Source organism: Carya illinoinensis, chromosome 10 (genome assembly GCF_018687715.1).
Source record: "Carya illinoinensis cultivar Pawnee chromosome 10, C.illinoinensisPawnee_v1, whole genome shotgun sequence".
Lineage (NCBI taxonomy): Eukaryota > Viridiplantae > Streptophyta > Magnoliopsida > Fagales > Juglandaceae > Carya > Carya illinoinensis.
This window is the reverse complement of record NC_056761.1, coordinates 18,023,900-18,042,500: the sequence shown is the minus strand read 5'-3', so window position 1 is coordinate 18,042,500 and position 18,601 is coordinate 18,023,900. Positions and strand designations below refer to the sequence as shown.

The following is an 18,601-nucleotide window of genomic DNA, read 5'->3' as shown; positions in this document are numbered from 1 at the left end:
AATCTTCTTCTATCTTTAGCATATTCAAAAATTTAACTTGATCTTTATTCCCAAATAGCATTGGTGATCAACTCTGATATTCAAATAAATCTTTATTTAAATATGAGAGTCCTTAGACGATTGGCTTCTAAAATTTGGATTTTCATTTTCCTTCAAATATGAAATAAAATTTAAATAATAACAATGAAGCCTAAAATCAACAAAAATAAATAAAATTAAACTAAAGTTTAAAGTTAAGAGATGGTAAAATATATTAAATTATGCAAGTCATCAACTATATGGCAGGTTAGTACTTTTGAGTAGATTGACGTCTACAGATGACGATGTCCTTATGCGTTTTGCCATCTCCTCATATTTGTTCATGAGGTTGTGCAAACCTTTGTTCATTCCTTTCCTCTCTTCCTCGTGGCTCTGGGCAACTTTAGCCTCCCTTACGACTGCGTGTCGGTGTGCCTTAACTAGTCTTAGTTCATTTCTCTTTCGAACTTTTTGCTTCTCCGTCTTAGGGCCTTGTTCTCCTTTTGTAAATCCTCCATTTCTGCAACTATCATTCCTAAATTCTTGTCCATTTCCTTAAGACTTCTTTCCACCTCGTTCTCAAGTGACTCCTCTTTCGCCATGGCTCCTTGGTTGAGGAATGCTTGAGAGCGCGTGGCAGTAGGCATAATGCTTCAAACTATCGCGAAGATCTTGCAAACATTGCCAATTGTTGCCGTCAATTTCGGCATGCCTACTACCCTACTTGGTACCTACACACAAACTATCCCTTGATTACTCCATCGTATTATATTTTATTTGAATTTCTCATTCTCATGAGAATAATGCACTAAGGATCAATTAATTAATAGATTATTATCATCTAGCAGCTTTAAAATATCGAATTCGTTATAAAATAATTCATTTGAATTAATCAGGTTGGTAAAATCTTCTTCTTTCTCTAACTAAATTCTAAGAAAAAAAAATGGCTTTTAAATGAACCCCAACATATATATCGTCCTTCCACTAGGGTTTGGTGTTGTAGTTGGTCAAATATTATATAAAAATTAATAAAAGGTATAACTCTTTGATCAATTCCTAGCGAGTCCAGCGCATGATTTAATAATAATAGCTGACCCCAAAAATAACATGTAAAACGTTAGAAAGCCTGCATCTTAATTTAAGGCCAGGACTCAGGAGACTAAGTACCTGATTGGAGGCTGATCTTTCTCTGCCTCTAATTGTCTTTTAGCCTCTAATTCCTATATAGGAAGCTTGTAAACAAGTCTTTTCACAACTCAATTACTCTTCTGATCTCTTCTCTTTGATCTATAGAACTTATCTTCCATCCATATATATATATATATATATATATTGCTTCAGGCCTGCTCATACACTTTGCCAATGGCGGCCTCTTGCTTTCTCCTGTTAGGTCTTTTGGCTTTGGCTTTCATTGCCGCATGGGCATCGGATAATAGTCCTCTCCAAGATTTCTGTGTTGCAAATACCAACAGTCAAGGTACAACATGCATGACCTTAATTAAAAGTACATCATGCATGTTTTCTTTTATTTGAATTTGCAAGCTATTTCAATCCATATATAGCTTTAGATCAGCTAAAACTAGAGGTTTTACATAATGCATGCATGTCACTTTGTATTTTGGAAAGTTAATCCATTAATCAGCTTCCTTGTTTCTCATTGATATTATGCTTCATTGCATGCAGTGGTCGTCAATGGTTTGCCATGCAAGGATCCTAAGACAGTTCAAGCCAACGATTTTTTCCTCCAATGGACTACATATAGCAGGCAACACATCAAATCTAGTCAGTTCAAAGATGACGCCTATGACAGCTGCTCAAGTAGCAGAACTCAACACTCTTGGCATTTCACTTGCTCATATTGACTATGCACCATGGGGCTTCAACCCTCCCCACACCCATCCTAGTGCCTCTGAGATCTTGACAGTCTTGGAAGGTTGTTAAAATAAGAACATAATTTGAAAATAAACAAGTAATAATGGAGAGAAGTCTTGTTCTCATTGATATGTTTTGTGATACAAAGTTACTGTTTTATATACATTACAAAAAGCTGAAAAGCAAAAGATCTAAAAACCAACTTTTAATCTGCTTTCTAATTACAAGTAATGGACTGTAGCTTTGTGGACAACATGGCTTTATGTAACCATGCACTTCACGAGTGATCACTAGCTTTTCTTTGTCAGTGCTTTCTTATTTCTGTAGGCGCTTTCTGCGTCTCTTTTGTTGCAGTGTGTTTTCTCTGCTACATGTACTTCTTGGTTATTGCAGAGTATTTCATTTATGCCTTTGCTACTGGCGCATGTATTTCTTTGTGTGTTGCAGTTGTGATGTTCAGTGTTTCCATATCTTTCTTGCTTGCAATGCTTTTCTTTATGCTTTGTTTCTTGAGACTCCCTCTCAAGATGGACATAGATATTTAGGATTCCCATCTTGGACAATAAAAACTGAAAAACAGAAGCTGATAGAGCCTTAGTGAAAATGTCTGCCAATTGGAACCTGGAAGCAATGTGGACAGGAGTGATAACTCCAACTAGGACTTTTTCTCGAGCAAAATGGTAGTCTAGCTCTATGTGTTTAGTCCTTTCATGGAAGATAGGGTTCTTTGTGATGTGGATGGCTGATTGGTTATCACATAACAGTAGAGCAGATTGTTCATGGTAGATGTTGAACTCTCTTAATAGACCAAGAAGCCACACAATCTCACAACTTGTGGAAGCTAGTGCCCTATATTCTGCCTCAATTGAAGATCTAGAGACAGTTACTTGTTTCTTTGATTTCCAACTTATCAATGAGCCTCCAATGAACACACAAAAACCTATGACAAACCTCCTAGTCTTGGGACAAGCAGCCTAATCTGAGTCACTATATACTTTTAGGTGTAAAGATTATTTTGATGACAAGAAAATGCCTTGGCCTATAGATCCTTTGAGATATCTGAGAATCCTATAAGCTGAGTGCATATGTGTTTGTGAGGGCTTGTCCAAATTGGCTTAGAACATTTACAGCATAAGTGATATCAGGCCTAGTAATTGTCAAGTAAATCAACCTTCCAATGAGTCTTCTATAGGCTGTGGGGTCTTCTAGAATCTCATTTGTGGTGTGACTCAACTTATGATTCAACTCAATAGGTGTAGAGATTGTTTTGGTACCAAGTAAGCCTGCATCTTCCAAGATTTCAAGAGTACACTTTCTTTGACAGATATTGATTCCAGAAGATGACCTTGCAACCTCTAGCCCAGGAAATATTTGAGAGGTCCAAGGTCTTTAAGGTTGAACTGGCTGTGAAGATAAGCTTTGAGTGAATTAATTTCTTCTTGAGAATTACTTCCCACTATGATATCATCCACATACACTAGGAGTGTTGTAAACCTCTTTTGACTAACCTTAGTGAATAAGGAATAGTTAGATTTAGATTGCCGAAATCCAATAGGGGTGAGTGAGTTAGAAAACTTTGAGAACCATTGCCTTGATGCTTGTTTAAGTCCATAGAGTGACTTATTTAGTTTGCATACTAATTTCTCCCCCTCAATCTACTCTCTGTGAATGTGATAGCCTGGAGGCAGCTCCATATAAATTTCCTCATTGAGATTCCCATGTAAGAATGCATTATGAACATCCATTTGAGATAAGAACCAATTATGAATGGATGCTAAGGCAAGGAAGACACGAACTGTGGTGAGTTTAGCCACTGGACTGAATGTTTCTTGAAAATCAAAACCTTCTCTTTGAGTGTACCCCTTGGCTACAAGTTTAGCTTTGTGTCTTTCAAAGGAACCATATGATTTTAGCGTTACTTTGTAGACATATTTGCAACCAATGACAGTTTTGTTGGGGGGAAGAGAAGTGACAGTCCAAGTGTTGTTTTCTTCCAAAGCATTGAGTTCAGTTTGCATAGCATCTTGCCAATGTTTAAATTTTACAGTTTCACTATAGGAGTGAGGTTCAGAGAAGAGGGAGAGGAAAACAGAGAAGGTTTGTTGAGATGGAGAGAGTTGTTTGTAGGTAAGGTGATGGTTGAGGGGATAAAGTGTGGAGGGTGGAGAGGAGGTATTGAGAGGTATATATTATGCTAACTGGCAGTGATATTGTTGAGGATAGGCAGGTTGATGCCTATCTCTGGTGGATCTTCGAGGAGGTGGATTAGAAACTGAGGTGGCAGGTATCTCATCAAGAGAAGGTGAAGGAAGAGGTGGATCAAAAGAGGTAGCAAGTAGAGATGTCTCAAGAGGAGGTGGTTCAGATTGGGGAGTAGAATTGGAGGTTGAGGGTAGTTCATCAGAGTGCAGCTCGTCAAGGGAAGATGGGAAGTGGTTATTTGGTGGTGAAGGAGGTAGAACCAGGTTTTGAGGGAAGGAGGAGTGAATATCTAAAGAGGAATGAGAGGATGGAGTGGAGTGGAAAGGAAAGACAGATTCATGGAAGATTACATTCCTAGAAACAAAGGTGGAATGAGTCTCTATATCATAGAGTTTGTATCCTTTGATGTTAGCTGGGTATCCCAAAAAAATGCATGGTCTGGCTCGAGGCTCAAACTTGGTTCTATGGTGCTTAGGAGTGCTAGCATAACTTAAACATCCAAAGACTCGAAGATGAGAATAGGAGGGTGGTGAAGAAATAGCCTTTCATAGGGAGATTTGTTAGAAAGGAGGGGTGTAGGGATCCTGTTAATGATGTATGCTGCAATTAAGATGGCATCTCCCCAAAAGGAAGTGGGTAATCCAGCTTGAAAAAGGAGTGATCTAGCAACATTCAAGAGGTGTTGGTGTTTTCTTTCAACAACACCATTCTGTTGAGGAGTATACACACAAGATTTTTGGTGAAAGATGCCATGATCTTTATAAAAATCAGCCATGTCAAATTCAAGACCATTGTCAGTTCTGATTTTCTTAACTTTGCTATTGAATTGAGTGTGTATGAGTTGAAGGAATGATTGCAAGATGGGCCTTGTGTCTGATTTCAGTTTTATTAAAAAAACCCAAGTAATTCTTGAATAGTCATCCACAATGGTTAAGAAGTAATGAAACCCTTGAATTGATGCTTTAGAATATGGGCCCTATATATCATAATGAATTAGATCAAAAGGAAATGAACTAATGGATACACTTGAAGAAAAAGGAACATGTTTATGTTTAGCCAAGGGACATATTTTACAATGAGGCAGGTCCTTGGACTTTACATTGGGAACAAGAGAATGAATTAAATTCATTCTTTGTGAAGATAAATGCCCTAGTCTAAAATGCCATAAGTCAAAATCTTGTTGAATGACTGCTTGGTTGACTCGAGCTTGATTGGAAAGATTTAAAGGAGGGTTGATGCTACTATCATGAGAAGGAGGCAGCAAATAATATAGGCTAGCATGGACTTTAGCAAGTCCAATCGTCATCCATGAAGAGAGGACCTGAATGAAGCAAAGATCTCTTAAGAAAAATAGACAGGTATTTGGTTTTTAAGTCAGCTTGCTAGCTGAGATGAGGTTGAAAGTGAATGAAGGCACACAAAAGACATCAGTTAGTGATAGTGATCTTGATAGCTTAACAGTGCCTATGTGTGTGACTTGAGCCTTTGTGCCATTTGGGAGTTGCACAAAGGCTTGTATGTAAGAAGAGGGGCTGTCAAAGAAGGATGTAAAGCACACCATGTGATCAGTGGCTCCTGTGTCCATGATCCATGGTGTGTTATAAATATCAGTGTTTCACAGCATTAAGATGAGAGTGATCAACAGGTATAGAAAGAGAGGAAAGGCAGTGATGATTACCTGCTAAGTTTGAGTAAGGTGTGGTCAAGGAGCTAGTTTCAAGAGTGTCTAGCTTGGCAGGAGCAGGTGTAGGCAAAATTGGCCTGGTTTGTTCCAAGTTCATCTGAGGAAATTGAGCATTGACAAGAGCTAAGAGGTGTTGTGCTTGTGCTTGAGAGATGTTCAGTTAAGAGGCACTTTGGGCAGGCATTTCCTTAGGTGAAGTGGTAATCTGTCCAACAACTTGGTTTGCAGAATATGAAGTAGTAGATGCATTCCCAAACTTGGTTTTGGTAAACTTAAAATTTGGTGGGAAGCCTACTAACCTATAGCACTTATCCTTTGTATGTCCTACCTTGCCACAATGATGGTAAACAAGGTCTGATTTTTCCTTTTTCTTTGGAAAGCTTTGGTAGGCAAGAAGGGCAGAGGGTTCTGATATGGGTAAGGCTATGTTCCTTGCTTGTCTTTGTCTCTCCTCTTGCAATATCAATGAGAAGGTTTTATCCAATGAGGGCAAATGACTTAGCAAAATGATTTGTCCTCTCACAGAATCATAACTATCATTTAACCCCATTAAAAACTTAAAGACATAATCTCCTTATTGAACTTCACCAACATTTTTCAAGGCATCACATGTACACTTTCCACAAGAACAACAGGGAAGGGGTCTATAACTACGCAACTGATGAAGTGATAAAACTACATAATTAAACTACTTAAGTGAATAAATTGTTTAACCAAAAATAATTTAATTACTTAATTATGTAGTAGATCATGATACTTGTGTCCATTGATAAATTCTGATATTTTTTTGTGCTTAAAAAGATTGATAATGCAATTGTTTCACATCAAAAGAATAAAACTGCTGGCCCTAAACTTTGACAGAGCTGGACTTCACTCAAAGAAGAACATGCTGGAGTGCTTTTCGGTTCTACACTTGGGGACCACTCGGACAGCACACACTCGGACAGCAAAGCAACACAGCTCATGCATCATGCTGGATTTCGTTGGAAAGCAGCATCAGATTTATTTCTTTCTTTCTTTTCGTTCGGGTAGCTGGAGTAGCAGGAGATCAATTGCATAGCACGTTGGAGACCGCTAGACGTGGCAGCATGTTGGAATCTCAAGTTGGAATATCATGCTGGACGCAGCACGTTGCAGGAGATCAACCTAGCACTAGGCAATTTGAAGGATGCACATTGAGGATTATTCCACCAAATTTGTCATTGAAGCTGAGAGATGGAAGACAGTTGGACGTGCAGTAGCAGTAGAGTTATTTATTCTTCCTTTTTCGTTCGGGTAGCTGGAGCAGCAGGAGATCAGTTATTTATTTAGCTGGAGGCAGCAGCAGATTATGGAGCTTTACTTATTTTTTCGTTCCAGACCTTCGGAGCAGTAGAGTAGTTCTTAATCCTTTTCTTTCAGTAATTTATTTTTTCGTTTAGACAGTATGAGGCGGCTGGTTTTGGCTTTTACTTTCACTTTCTTTTTCGTTTAGCTCTAGCAGTAGCTTAGCTTGGAGTTGTTATTTTTTCTTTCTTTCGTTTCAGAAGCTAGGCAGCAGGGGAAGTTATTGTTTTTGTTTTATTTTCATTTTACCTTTCGTTCCAGACCTTGGGCGGCTGGAGAATTTATTTTACTTTTTTTTCCTTGTTTCACTTGGTTGATCTTCTTTCGTTTTCGGAGCTTACTTTTCATTTGGAGTAGTTTCAGTAGTACTTCGTAGTCTTTATCTTTCTGCTTCTTCAGAGATTTGAGGCGGCAGTTTTTGGTTTTATTCATTTCTTACTTTTCGTTTAGGAGGTAGGCGGCAGTTTTTGGAATTATTACTTTGCTTTTCGTCCAGATCGAACAGTAGGGTAGCTGAGAGTTTTGATTTTTATTTCTTTTCACTTCGTTTAGATAGAGTCAGCTTCTTTCATTAATTTCCACTTCCTTTTTCGTTCTGAGTAGTTCTCAGAGTTAGTTCCTAGTTTTATTTTTTATTTTTTTTGCTTTTGGCTGGTCTTTTTCCTTTTTTTTTTTCACTTTACGTTCTGTTCTTTTTTTTCTTTGTTAACGTTGCAAAACAGGGGGATGGAACCCTCTCTCTCTCTCTCGGTTTGAGATTGGATTCATCTAGTGATTTTATTTTGCTGGTTCCTTTTCCAAACTTAGGAGTAACTAGCTATTTTTATTCTTCGACATTTATTTTTATATAGCAAATTGAAATGTTAGGATTCATCATTTTTGTGCATTTTACTAATTTAGGAATGATAGGCTAGATTTTAGCTTGGGATTCAATGAGTTAGCTATAACTGTTTTGGAGTGAATTTTCTTCAATGTTATTTGATTTCAATGATTAACTTGGTAGATGATATTTCAATTTACTTTTAGAAAGGATCGAAGTTCTTTGTTCTTGGTTTAAATTAGCTGTAGACGTAAAGACACAATTAATACTTGAAAAAGTAACAAAACTTTGATGGCTTTCTTTCACTATCTTACAATTGTTATATAATCTGTCAAGTAGTTTTATTAGGCTAAGAATTGGGATTTATTGCTATATTATCCGACCATGATTTCTAAGAATGGGAGCATGGTTGATAAAAGATGAAAAGAGAAGTAAATCCATCTCCAAATCAGTGGGTGAAAATTGTATCCCAAGTGTTTGTTTTATTGTTTCTTACAAGTTTAATTCATTTGCTACACATTTTCTCTAAACTTTTTAGTTTTGGTAATTTTAGAAACATAGATTCACATTTATTTTCATCCTTCATAATCGATACATATTTTTTACACAAAGGAAATCTCACAAATGCTTTGATAACTCTTTGTCCCTGTGGAATACGATCCTGGACTCATCCTTGTATTACTTTGACAGCTTTTACGCTTGGAAGACAAAATTTTAAGCTGAACAAATTTTTGGCACCGTTGCCGGGGACAATGGGTGTTTGTCAAAGCATTTTCTTTTTCCTGAGAGGACGTTTGTGGAGCTGTGAACCTCTTCACAGCTTGGGTGATATCTTTACCTCTGATTTTACTTGTTTACTTTTATCTTGTTTTGTGTTGAAGTTGCATGTCTGGTTGGGTTAGAGATAGCACATATAGATTTGCTAGGACTGAATCATCGACCTCATCATCGAGTGCATCATCTGTTTCTCTTAATTCAGTATTTGAATCATCATTTGACACTCATAGTAACATGGCTGAAGAAGAAGAACACAATAATAGGGAGATGGAAAATCCCAATAGGACACTTAGAGAATATTTGCATCCTATTAGGACCACCACTCCATCGTGTATCATTACATCCTTGAATGCTCATAATTTCAATTTTAAACCTGGAATGATACCATTATTGCATCATTTTCATGGAATGGATTCTGAAAATCCCTACTTGCACCTCAAGGAGTTTGAGGAAGTATGCTCCACATTTTTGGATCAAAACTGTACTGAGGAGATTGTTAGATTGAAGTTGTTTCCTTTTTCTCTTAAGGACAAAGCAAAAACATGGTTGAATGCATTGAGGCCAAGATCCGTTGGAACATGGCAAGAAATGCAAGCTGAATTTCTAAAAAAGTTTTTTCCAATACATCGCACGAATGTTTTAAAGAGACAAATCATGAATTTTTCTCAAAAGAAAAATGAAACTTTTTATCAAAGTTGGGAAAGATTCAAAAATCTCTTAAATGCTTGTCCACACCATAGTTACGAGAATTGGCACATTATTAGTTTTTTTATGAAGCTTTGGTACCTAAGATGTGACAATTTGTTGAAACCATGTGTAATGGAGAATTCTTTAATAAGGAACTGGAAGAAGCATTTGTATATTTTGATTACTTGGCTGAAAACACTCAATCATGGGACACTTCTTGTGTCTATGATAGAGTTGAACCATTGAGGACCATAAGTGGAGGGGGTAAATATGTTTTAAATGATGAGGATGATTTGAAAGCTAATTTTGCCTTATTGTCAAAAAAATTGGAGGCGATTGAGTTGAAGAAAGTGCATGAAATTCAGGGCATTCCAAAATAAGGAAAAAATGTAACATTTGTGAGGATATTAGCCATGTAACATCTGAATGTCCTACTATTCCAGCTTTTAAAGAAGTTTTGTGTGATGCTTCTCATCCTGTTAACATGATTCTAAACCTTTTCCTGCACCATATTCTAACACTTATAATACAGGTTGGAGAAATCATCTTAATTTCAGCTGGAGAAATGATCATCCCACAAATTCAGCACATCCGAGAGCTGGTGCACCTCAATATTCAGTTCATACCTAGCAAAATGCACTAATTCCAGCCCTTAGAAGACCCATGGATGACCCATTTCAACAAATGGCTTCTACTCTTCAGTAGTTCATGCAAAGTCAAACCAACATAAATAACCAAACTTCTCAAGCCATCAATGACATAAGGAATAATTTGACCAAGCTGAACACAACCTTGAGTGCGCAAGAGAAAGGAAAATTTCCATCTCAACCCCAACCAAATCCTCAAGTCCAAATTGCTGCCATAGAGTCTTCATCTTCTTCAGAAGCAAATGTTAGGACTTACAAGGCCGTAATAACTCTCCGTAGTGGCAAAGAAGTTGAAACATTGGGTAATGAAGCTGGCAAGAAAGGTGAAAGTTCCATTTCTAATGCACAAGGTAAAAATTCTGATGTTGATGTTTCTTTGGAACCAAAGGTAACTCCTCTGGCACCATTTCCTCAAAGATTGGTTCCTTTACATAAAGATAAACATCATGCTAAGATTTTGGTCATTTTTAGACAAGTGCACATTAACATTTTTCTTCTTGATGCCATTGAGCAAATCCCCACATATGCCAAATTTTTGAAAGATTTGTGTACGGTTAAAAGAAGACTTAATGTGAAAAAGAAGGCATTTCTCACGGAACAAGTCAGCGCCATTATCCAATCCAATACTCCTCCTAAGTATAAAGATTCGGGTTCTCCAACAATAGCTTGTGTTATAGGAAACTCCAAAATAGGCCAAGCACTACTAGACTTAGGTTCTAGTGTCAATTTGCTTCCTTATAACAGCTATGAACAACTTGGTTTAGGAGAGTTGAAACCAACTTCTATCATCTTGCAATTGGCCGACCGCTCAATTAAAAAGCCTAGGGGAGTGGTAGAAGATGTGTTGGTGCAAGTGGATAAATTTTATTATCCCGTTGATTTTGTGGTATTAGATGTTCAATTAACTTCTCACTCTGTTTTTCAGGCACCCGTCATTTTAGGGAGGCCATTTTTGGCTACTTCCAATGCTTTGATAAATTGTCGAAGTTGCATCCTTAAATTGACTTTTGGCAATATGACGTTGGAGTTAAATGTGTTCAACACTTGTAGGCAACCACAAGATTTGAAAGAACTCCAAGAAGTGAATTGTTTGGAATCTTTACTTGCTGAAGAATTTTTTTTAGAGCAAGAGAGTCAAATGGAACTTATTTTACCTGGAACCTTAGAAAATAGTGAATTGTTGGATACTAATACAGTAAATTCTGGTGCAGGTAGCAAAATGGACTCATTGTGGCGACTTAAGTTCGAAGATCTGCCACTTCAATCCATACACCAACAACCATCGGATAAAGTTTCTCCATCACCAGTTTTGAAACCACTACTTGAATCGCTAAAATACGTTTTTCTTTGGCCAACTAACACTTTTCCATGTATTATCTCATCTTCTTTGTCAGTTGAGCAAGAGGAGCAACTCCTACGTGTTCTTAAGCAACATAAAGGAGCACTTGGATGGTCGATTGCCGACATCAAAGGAATCAGCCCCACCATTTGCACACATCGAATTTTCTTAGAGGAGAATTCATCACCAACTCGAGAGATGCAAAGGAGGTTGAATCCTACGATAAAAGGAGGTGGTTAAAAATGAAGTCTTGAAGCTCTTGGATGTAGGTATCATCTATCCCATCTCGGATAGTCAATGGGTAAGTCCTACTCAAGTAGTTCCTAAGAAATCTGGGGTTACAATTGTGAAAAATGAAAAAAATGAGTTAATCCCAACTAGGACCATCACAGGATGGCGCATGTGCATTGATTTTAGGAAATTAAATGCTGTCACAAGAAAGGACCATTTTCCATTACCATTTTTAGACCAAACTTTGGAAAGAGTTGCGGGCCATAGTTTTTATTGTTTTCTTGATGATTTTTCGGGATATTATCAAATTGAAATAGCCACTGAAGACCAAGAAAAAACTATTTTTACTTGCCCGTTTGGAACTTTTGCATTTAGGAAAATGCCCTTTGGACTTTGTAATGCACCCGCCACATTTCAGCGTGCATGTTAAGTATTTTTACTGACATGGTTGAGCATATCTTGGAGGTGTTTATGGATGATTTTTCAGTCTATGGTGATTCATTTGATACATGCCTAACTCACCTCACTGCTGTTTTGGTTCGATGTGAAGAGAAAAATCTGCTCTTAAATTGGAAAAAATGTCATTTTATGGTGCGGCAAGGTATTGTCCTTGGTCACATCATCTCAGCCTGAGGCATTGAATTTGACAAATCTAAAATTGATCTAATATCGATGTTACCCATTCCAAAATCAGTCAAAGATATTCGATCATTTTTGGGACATGCCGGGTTTTATAGGCGTTTCATAAAAAACTTTAGCTCCATATCGAGACCTTTGTGTGAGTTGTTAGCTAAGGATTGCGTGTTCAATTGGACTGATGCATGTCAAGTTGCTTTTGAGCAACTCAAATCTATGCTTGTCACTGTACCTATAATTCAACCACCTGACTGGTCACTGCCATTTGAGATCATGTGTGACACCAGTGATCTTGCCATAGGTGCTATCCTTGGTCAGTGGAAAGGTAAGCTTCCATTTGTGATTTATTATGCAAGCAAAACACTTGATGCAGCTCAGAAAAATTACTCCACCACTGAAAAGGAGTTACTAATAGTTGTTTTTGCTTTGGATAAATTTAGAACTTACATTTTAGGCTCTCCAATTGTTATATTCACTGACCACGCAGCTCTTAAATATTTGCTCACAAAGAAAGATGCCAAACCTCGACTGATTAGATGGATTTTGTTATTACAGGAATTTAATATCAGCATCAAGGATAAAAAGGGAGTAGAAAATGTGGTTGCCGATCATTTGTCTAGACTCGTCATTGAAAATTCTGAACCTACTACTCCCATTTCAGATTCCTTTCCAGATGAACAGCTTTTAGCTGTTGATTCTTTACCTTGATTTGCTGATATTGTTAATTTCTTGGTGACAGGACACACCCCACCACATTGGAGCTCTCAAGACATCAAAAGGTTGAAATTGGAGGTCAGATCTTTCTTTTATGATGACCCATATTTATTCAAATATTGTTCTGATCAAATTTTATGAAGGTGTGTGCCTAATTGTGACATTCTGCACATACTAAATTTTTGTCATGCTAGTGCATGTGGAGATCACTTTTCAGCTAAGAAAACAGTGGCTAAAATCTTGCAATGTGGTTATTATTGGCCCCACATGTTCAAGGATGCTTACAATTTTTGTAAGGCATGTGAACGATGTCAAAAGTTAGGAGGAATCACCCGTAGAAACATGATGCCCTTACAACCTATTTTAGCATTAGAAATTTTTGATTGTTGGGGGATTGATTTTATGGGTCCTTTTCCGTCTTCTTTTGGTTATTTTTGCATTATTGTTGCTGTGGACTATATTTCTAAATGGGTCGAGGCAATGTAGGACCAATGATCATCGGGTGGTGTTAAAATTTTTGAAAGACAACATTTTCACTCGGTTTGGGATACCAAGGGTTTTAATTAGTGATGGAGGTTCCCACTTTTGCAATAAACCATTTGCGGCGTTAATGAAAAAATATGAGGTCCATCACAAAGTTTCAACTCCTTCTCATCCTCAAACCAATGGCCAAGCTGAGTTAGCCAACCGGGAGATCAAAACTATTCTTGAAAAAACAGTCAACTCAAATAGGAAAGATTGGTCTTTGAGGCTTTCAGACACTTTATGGGCTTATAGGACAGCTTTTAAAACTGTCCTAGGCATGTCTCCCTATCGTTTGGTTTACGGTAAAGCATGCCATCTCCCTATTGAGCTAGAACACAAGGCTTATTGGGCTGTCAAGCACTTTAACTTTTCTACTAACAATTCTTGTGTTTTAAGGAAATTGGAACTGAATGAATTAGAAGAATTGAGACACGATGCCTACAATAATGCCAAATTTTGCAAGGAGAGAAATAAGGTTTTCCATGATAAGCACATTTTGAGAAAGAGTTTTCTCTCCAATCAAAAGGTTCTCCTCTACAACTCTAGACTCCATGTGTTTGCCGGTAAACTTCGATCCAAATGGAGTGGTCCTATATTGTTCAGACAATGTTTCCTTATAGGGTTGTTGAAATTCTCAATCCATACAATGGTAATATCTTTAAGGTTAATGGACAGCGACTTAAACATTTTCTTGACCGTTTTTCACCAGAGGATACCACCATCCATCTATTGGACCCTGACCCTCCAACCGAGCCTTGATGTTTGACTTGTTTGTCATCTTATTTCACTTCTTCCTTGTTTTTTTTTTGTTTTACCTTTTAGTTTATGCAGGTGTGTTTTTCTCTCTTCTATTTTTCGTTGTTCTCTTCTTGTCATATGTTTCTCTTCTGACCAGGTAACCCTTCATTCCCTTCACTATCATTTTGCATTTCATTGTTTTCTTTTGTTCTTCATTTCTCTTGCATCATTGAGGATAATGCTACAATCTAGTTGGGGGGGTGGAAGAGAATTTATTTTTCTATTTTTCTGTTTTCATGCCTTAGATTTTGGTCCACCTTGGGGGAGTTGGTAATGAGTTGAAAGAAGATTAAATCCTCTATTCGTGAATTTACATGCTGGAAAATGAATTGAAAACTGATTTGTTGAGGTCATGGAACATGTGAAATGTAGTGCAAATATGAGTATATGTCAAAAGAGGGACTTATCCATTTTATTTAGTTGTTAAACCAATGGAAAGATGTTGAAAGTTTTACTAAAACACACACAACATATGCCCGGAATGCATAGAAAGACTACATTGGGTCATTGTTTGTTGATTTACACTTCGGTTATTTGGAACTCTAATGAACCATATCCTAATGGCTTAGGAAGAAATTTGGAAAGAATCAAATTAGAAAAGGGACAAGCCAGGGATAAAAAAAAAAAAAATCATTTAGGTAGACTAGTGGTAAGGGCGGACTTGTGAAAGTGTGGGTAGGCACACATTCATAGGTTTGATTCTCCCACTAGGATATGTTTCCCAAAAAAAAAAAAAAATTGTTTTACATTTGTGTATTGAAAAAGGCTGCTTATTACCGGGGTCCTTACTAAATAAGAAAGTAGGCGTCTTTTAAAGTGTAATAACGTGAAAGCCACCACTACAATGGTTTTGACTTAAAGTAAGACCTATGGTTATCTCAGATTAACTACTATTATTGAAACTGTTAATGCCTCTTGGTAGTCAATTTTGGAATTCTAACCTCATTCCCATGCACTTGAAGAAGTAAGCTTTGTTACATGTAATTCTCTTGGTTGATTAACTAAATGGTGTATAAATCTCCCAGTTGATACAAAATTCAGATTAATTTATTTCCAGTGTTCTTAAACTCAACAAACCTATTTCATGGCATGTGATTCTCAGATTTTCTCAAGTTGGTAATTTCACCTTTGCATGAATTCATTCGTTTTATTTGCTAGAGTCTAGCAAAAAGCTCGTTGGGGGGTGTGATGAAGTGATAAAACTACATAATTAAACTACTTAAGTGAATAAATTGTTTAACCAAAAATAATTTAAGTACTTAATTATGTAGTAGATCATGATACTTGAGTCCATTGATAAATTCTGATATTTTTTTTTGTACTTAAAAAGATTGATAATGCAATTGTTTCACATCAAAATAAATATCTTAATTTTACTCTTCTCATATCATGTTTATACGTTGTAGGGCAATTATTTTTTTAGAAACAAATACATGAGTTGTTGACATCCCTTTTTGAGTATAGAGAATATTATAACAAAGGGACATTCTTGACAAGTCACAAATAAATGCAAAAGGAGCTGCAAGCTGCAGTGAAGACAGCACACACTCGGACGTGCAGCAAGCAGAAGAATAAAACTGTTGGCCCTCAACTTTGACAGAGCTGGACTTCACTCAAAGAAGAACATGCTGGAGTGCTTTTCGGTTCTACACCTGGGGACCACTCGGACAGCACACACTCGAACAGCACACACTCGGATAGCAGAGCAACACAACTCATGCATCATGCTGGATTTCGTTGGAAAGCAGCAGCAGATTTATTTCTTTCTTTCTTTTCGTTTGGGTAGCTGGAGCAGCAGGAGATCAATTGCATAGCACGTTGGAGACCGCTGGATGTGGCAGCACGTTGGAATCTCAAGTTGGAATATCATGCTGGATGCAGCACGTTGCAGGAGATCAACCTAGCACTAGGCACGTTGCAAGACGCACATTGAGGATTATTCCACCAAATTTGTCATTGAAGCTGAGAGATGGAAGACAGCTGGATGTGAAGCAGCAGCAGAGTTATTTATTCTTCCTTTTTCGTTCGGGTAGCTGGAGCAGCAGGAGATCAGTTATTTATTTAGCTGGAGGCAGTAGCAGATTATGGAGCTTTACTTATTTTTTCGTTCCAGACCTTCGGAGCAGTAGAGTAGTTCTTAATCCTTTTCTTTCAGTAATTTATTTTTTCGTTCAGACAGTATGAGGCGGCTGGTTTTGGCTTTCACTTTCACTTTCTTTTTCGTTTAGCTTGGGATTCAATGAGTTAGCTATAACTGTTTTGGAGTGAATTTTCTTCAATGTTATTTGATTTCAATGATTAACTTGGTAGATGATATTTCAATTTACTTTTAGAAAGGATTGAAGTTCTTTGTTCTTGGTTTAAATTAGTTGTAGACGTAAAGGCACAATTAATACTTGAAAAAGTAACAAGACTTTGATGGCTTTCTTTCACTATCTTACAATTGTTATATAATCTGTCAAGTAATTTTATTAGGCTAAGAATTGAGATTCATTGCTATATTATCCGACCATGATTTCTAGGAATGGGAGCATGGTTGAGAAAAGATGAAAAGAGAAGTAAATCTATCTCCAAATCAGTGGGTGAAAATTGTATCCCAAGTGTTTGTTTTATTGTTTCTTACAAGTTTAATTCATTTGCTACACATTTTCTCTAAACTTTTTAGTTTTGGTAATTTTAGAAACATAGATTCACATTTATTTTCATCCTTCATAATCGATACATATTTTTTACACAAAGAAATCTCACGAACGCTTTGATAACTCTTTGTCCCTGTGGAATACGATCCTGAACTCATCCTTGTATTACTTTGACAGCTTCTATGCTTGGAAGACAAAATTCTAAGCTAATCAGCAACTCTTCCCAAATAACATTAAGATGTTTGAAGTAATCACTTACCAATAGATGTCCTTGAACAATGCCACTCAGCTTGTGTTGAAGATGAGAAATTCGAGCTTCCTCAGGTTGAGCAAATCGTTCTTTAAGTTTGTTCCAAACTTGCTTAGCTGAGGTCATGAAAAAAACATAAGCAATGTCATTTGAAACAAAATTTAGGATCCATGCAAGGAGGATGTTGTTGCATCTTAGCCATGAAATGTAGGAAGGATTTGACAAATCAGGAGTGGTGATGGTCCCATCTAGGAAACCAGATTTGTTTTTGATGGAAATGGAAAGCATAAAAGATCTACTCCAAGAAATATAATTTGAACTAATTAATGGTGGTGAGACAATCACAATGTTGGCATTGTCACTGTGATGTAGGCATAAAAGAAAGGACTATTTGGATCTTCGAGGAAAGAAAGAGAAGAAGAAGATGAAGATGTCATGATTTTTGAGATGTGGTCTGCTCACAAACTAAGAGAAGACCTGCTCTGATACCATGTTAAAATAAAAACAGAACTTGAAAGTAAACAAGTAATAATGGAAAGAAGTCTTGTTCTCATTGATATGTTTTGTGATACAAAGTTACTGCTTTATATACATTACAAAAAGCTAAAAAGCAAAAGATCTAAAAACCAACTTTTAATCTGCTTTCTAATTACAAGTAATGGACTGCAGCTTTATGGACAGCATGGTTTTACATGTCTAGTCCCTAATATGTAACCATACACTTCACGAGTGATCACTAGCTTTTCTTTGTCATGCTTTCTTATTTCTGCAGGTGCTTTCTGCTTCTCTTTTGCTGCAATGTGTTTTCTCTGCTGTATGTACTTCTTGGTCATTGTAGAGTATTTCATTTATGCCTTTACTGCTGCCACATGTATTTCTTTGTGTGTTGCAGTTGTGATGTTCAGTGTTTCCATATCTTTCTTGCTTGCAATGCTTTTCTTTATGCTTTGTTTCTTGAGAAAGGTAGTCTAGAAGTTGGGTTCGTCACCTCTAATCCTGAAAACCGCCATATCACAAAAGTGATACAGAAGGGTGATGTGTTTGTATTCCCAGTTGGCCTCATCCATTACCAAAGAAATGTTGGCAATGGAAATGCCATCACCATTGCCGCTCTTAGCAGTCAAAATCCTGGTGTTATCACCATAGCAAATGCTGTGTAACACAGCATTCTAGTGAAGGCATTCCAGGTGAATAAGAATGTCATCACCCATATTCAGTCCATGTTCTAGACAAGACACAATCAGAGATTGGCATATTTGCTGATTGTGTTAGTGTGTGCATGATTTGTGTGTTTCTTGTACGTACAAGTGCAATATTATTTTTTCATCCAGTTATGATTTGTAATGATTTTTTTTTTGTCTCCGTTAATGATGTTTAAGAGTATTGTATTTGTTGAGTTTATAATTTTTATATTATGATTCTTTTGTGATAACTTT

At 37.0% G+C, this 18,601-nt stretch overlaps 1 pseudogene; it reads left to right on the top strand.

The window, feature by feature from the left end:
- Positions 1–1,380: 1,380 nt before the first annotated feature.
- LOC122279766 lies at positions 1,381–18,325 on the top strand (annotated as a pseudogene).
- The last annotated feature ends 276 nt before the right edge of the window (positions 18,326–18,601 follow it).